We start from the raw sequence: 4,479 nt of genomic DNA on the forward strand, positions 1-4,479 counted from the left end.
TTTGGTGCTGTTATGGGACTATTTTAAGACCGAAAATGCAGTGTTCTTAGATGTTATCCATGGCTGTCCTTGGGCAGCCGTGAGGGGTGCTTGGGGCTGTGATTGGCTCGATATTCGGGTGGTTATGGCTCTTTTGTGAGCTCTGTTTTGGGATGGGTAGAATGCTTTTTGGGATTGTTTATAACTTGCACGAGTGAGAAATTATAGTGCTAGAAATATTGGTCGAATACGTAAACTATTGAACTTCCGTCTTAAGTATATGTTTGAATTTTCTTGCTTTTACATGTTCACTTTTCAATGGGTATGGCTGTTCTGGAGGGTGATATTTATGTCTTACTCATGCTTAGAATTTCCGTCTTAATTTGTTTCCAAAAGGGGTATTTGTGACGAGTGTGTGAGGACCAAAGTTTGGGTTGTTTGGAGTCGTGATGATGGCTGGTTGGCTCAGGTTTTTGGGCATAAATGCGGACTGTTTTGGGATGGTGAAAGGGTGGTCGTATAAGGGGCTGTTCAAATAACTCCTTTGAGTCGTGGGTCGAGTTTATTTTGGCGCAAAGGTGATTCTTTTGAATGATTTAAATTTTGTCTCGTGTTTTTTTTATAAAACGCAATTCGTCAATTTCGTTATTTAATTATATCTCCGACTCATGATTTATATAACGGGTTTCGTTAAACCTCATTCATTTATATACTTTCTCACATGAAGTATAATTAGGGAATTCCGCTATTTAATTACTTCCCCATCTCGAGCATGGTCTCGTCTCATTAGTTGCCCATGTTTAGATAAGTGGGCTTGTCATGTTTATAATAATTGGGCTCACTTGAATTTAATAATTGGACTTCACATAATTATTTTGTTGGGCTCATTTGTTTTTAGTAAATGGGCTAGCTAAATTTACTAATTTGGGCTAGTCATGGTTATAAATCTCTTGGCGCAAGTTTGGTTTATTTGAAATAATTAATTTCCGTCTCTTATTTTATATAACGATAATTCGTTAATATCGTCCCTTCACATAATTATTTTAGGTGACTCATATGTGGTTGAAGATGAAGAGTAATTTTGGGTTTTAGAAGCTTTCTCAAGTTTATTGCTTGTCTCTTTGCTAGCTTAAGGTAACTATTCCGAGTTACTCGACGAATTAATGTCACATTAGTAGTTGATGTTGTGTTTGTTGTTTGATAAGTGTTTAGGTGATTGATAATGTTTTACTTTCGTTTTTCACATGATAGAAATTAGAAATAGCATGAGAATAATATTGCGATAAAATTTGTGATTTGGGCCAAAGTAGGCCAAGACTCTGAGCTGGGCCAGATTGACCGAACGAGTTTGGTCAAACTAGGTTTAAACCAGTCAGCCTCGATTTGACCGATGACCCGTCGCGGGACTCGGGTCGAGGGTTTGTCTTTGAGGTGAGATTGGATGTTTTATGTTATGCATTGATATTTGTAATTATCGTTTCACATTTATATAGCCTTTCACATGATAGAATGTTAGCATTTATGTTGGTAAGTTGGACTCTTTGCCCTCTTATGGTTAAGTGGGTGTCCTATTTGTCTTGTGTGGTGTGGGCTAAAGTATTCAAGCTGGGACCTAGATTGGTTTTATTTAGGTCCTAGGTGAGTATTTCGGCCTTCATCATAGATAGGTCTTTATAGTCTTTGACGAGTATATGTTCACTGCTTAATAGCCTTTGTGTTCCTGACTTGGTGGGTTTATATCCAAGTTGAGGCATGACCTCGTTACTTATTTTGAGGGTAAGTGGTCAGCTTAAGTACTAGCCAACCCTTTGGTGGACTCCTTAGGGTACTCACTTTGTTTTTAAAAAAATTGTGGGTCTTGGGTGCGGTGGTGTGTATCCGCATGTCTAGGTCTGTGGCATTTAGGACTAGGGTTGTGTTGTGTCTTGGCCATGTTTTGATAGAACCTCTGAGCCAAGATACCGGTTCGATTACCTTCCCTACCTCGTGGTATAGACTCGAGTTACAGAGTGACTATTGACCGTGCTAAGAACTTATGCCTGTCTCTAGATATATTGCCCTTTCTTGTTTGATGATTCTATGAATCATAGAAGGTGAGATGCAAGCCGGCTATGGTTGATAGAGTTTGGATTCCTGGATGTTATGTGATTAACATGATAGTGTAGTATGAGTCGGTCTAGTATTCGCATGCTAGGACTATGTGTTGTTATATTGTTGTTCTCATGATAAGCACGATTGTCTAGCATCTATATGCTAAGGCATTGTGTGATTCGTATTCATATTCTTATGTTTACATGTTATATTAATTATGACATTTCGTGGTTGGGAGAACTCGGAGTTACTCCCCCCGACCGTGGCTTTCGTATTTGTATAAAATGCGATTGACAGGTAGGTGATGCATATATGGGGTACATGGACGAGCTAGCGAGCAAAGTAACCTTGGAACCTAGACTGGTTTTATTTTATTGTGACCCTTAAACCCTTTTTATGTCACATACATTTTAGGGACATATGTCTCCCTTTCTCATATTTGGTTTGTATAACTTTGTTTCGCGACTTTAGCGATATTTCATTCATGAGATTTATTTTGGACCTTGCATGTTTGACACCTTCCCTTTTGGATATCTTTATAACGAGTTCAGGTTTTAAAAATTACGGGTTTTTAATATAATGAACCTATTACAAACATATCCATGCGGTTTTATTCTAGAATTACGTGTTTACTTTTCCGCAATAAATGAGGGTGTCACGGTTGGTATCGAGCATATTTGCTCCGACGCACGTTTGTGCACCCCAATATAAATAACTTGACCTTGAAATAATAAACTTGAGAGATGGGTAAGATGGGTAGACTTAGGACCTTATGTTGTAGTCTCTTTGTGTTTGCTCTTTGTTAGGTACTAACCTGTTTGTTGATTGTCATTTAATAATTGTTGCGTTCTTGGATCAATGACCGTGAGCTTATCTATAGCTAATGGAGTTATTACCCTTATTATAAAAAAAAAATTGAACTAAAGGTTTTGAAAATATTTTAATGTTTTTCACTGGTTTTAACGTCAATTAGTGTTAAAGCTTGTTATTGGAGACGTCTGATAATTAGTTTTATCATTTGTTGGTGTAAAAATGTATTTTTATGTCTTTGAAATTGGAATATTGATGTTCTTGAGTGATCGCCAAGAGTATCTCCGTTCCATTGAAAGGACACTTATATTTTACAAAGATCAAGATTTAGTGCCTATTGCTGAGAATTGAAGATTTGTTCAACCTTTGAAGAATGCTTCTACTTCCTTGAAGATGTTTCTCGTTCTTTTTGTATCTCGCCTTATTCTTAATCTCTTGGTGCCTATCCTTCTTCTAAACTCTCTTTTCTTCTTCCTTGGAAGTTACATTTGTATCCTCCCAACTTGTCCTTTCATCCTTGCTAATACTCCCTTAACGCCTTTTAGATAGTTCTCTTTCTTTTGTGGGGTGTTAACCTTGGTTGGATAATTTAGCTTGTGGAGTTGTTTCTAGTTGACCTATAACCCCGGTTTTGAGAAGTTGTGATATTGGAAGGACTTAGGTAGTGTGGTGAGACGTACTTGGGGATTCTTATACCTAACCCCTTGGTAATGTGAGTATAAGTGATAGGTGGAATTATGTGTGTTAAGAGTGAGTTGCCTATGTTACTAAAGTTATAGAACTTGGCTTTGTTGTTTATGTTTGGGATATGAGTATCTGGCGTTTCCTTGTTGTCTCATTTCCCTTCTTCTTTCACCATAAGCGTTGTCGTTCATATCTCTCTCCCTCGCTTCATCATGCTCCTCCTTTAAATTCGATGCTGATAACCTAAATAATTCTACCTTTGACATCCTTGCTGACCTTACTTCAATTCTTACCCTATGAAATTCATCGTGGCTCTTTTGATTAGTTAAGTTTGAATCCTCTTAGCATACTTGTATCTATGATGTCTAACTTACTTTTCATTTCGCACAATTTCTAATATTTCAAGCTACCATTTTTGGTTCGTTGTTAAAAATTTATGTTACTATTACAAAATTTTACATACTTGTAAAGATTTGGAAAAAATGAAAATTCGATTTAATTCTCTAATTGTTCTTTGAGTATAGACTTCTTTATCATGGTTTTGAGTTGCTAAACCGAGATTTCTTTAAATTTTATCCAATTTCTGTTAACTTTGATCTATTTATGACTTCTTTGTCAAAGTTTAATGTTACATTTTCAGGGATTTGACCCCCATTTTAGTTTAAAAGTGAAACCTTTATTTCTATTTTGGCTTTTTGCAAAAGAAAATTTGAGTAGATTACCTTTCTCTTATTTTGATTTTAACGTTGATCGGATGTTAGAACTAGTTATTGGAAACGTTTGATAACTTGTTCTACGCTTGTCAGCGAATAGTATTTGTTTTAAATTTGTCTCTGACTTGGAAAGTTAGCGTTCTTGTGTGCACGACAAGAGCAATTCCGTTCCATGAATGAGACTTATATTTTTGAAAACTCT

At 36.4% G+C, this 4,479-nt stretch overlaps 1 long non-coding RNA gene across 1 annotated transcript; it reads left to right on the plus strand.

The window, feature by feature from the left end:
• The first annotated feature begins 1,020 nt into the window (after nt 1-1,020).
• LOC141646097 (uncharacterized) lies at nt 1,021-2,544 on the plus strand. Its single transcript, XR_012545338.1, has 2 exons — nt 1,021-1,113; nt 2,368-2,544. It is a non-coding gene; the product is annotated as an uncharacterized LOC141646097 (long non-coding RNA).
• Nucleotides 2,545-4,479: the final 1,935 nt, after the last annotated feature.

The sequence above is a fragment of the Silene latifolia genome, chromosome 3 (assembly GCF_048544455.1).
Source record: "Silene latifolia isolate original U9 population chromosome 3, ASM4854445v1, whole genome shotgun sequence".
Taxonomy (NCBI): domain Eukaryota; kingdom Viridiplantae; phylum Streptophyta; class Magnoliopsida; order Caryophyllales; family Caryophyllaceae; genus Silene; species Silene latifolia.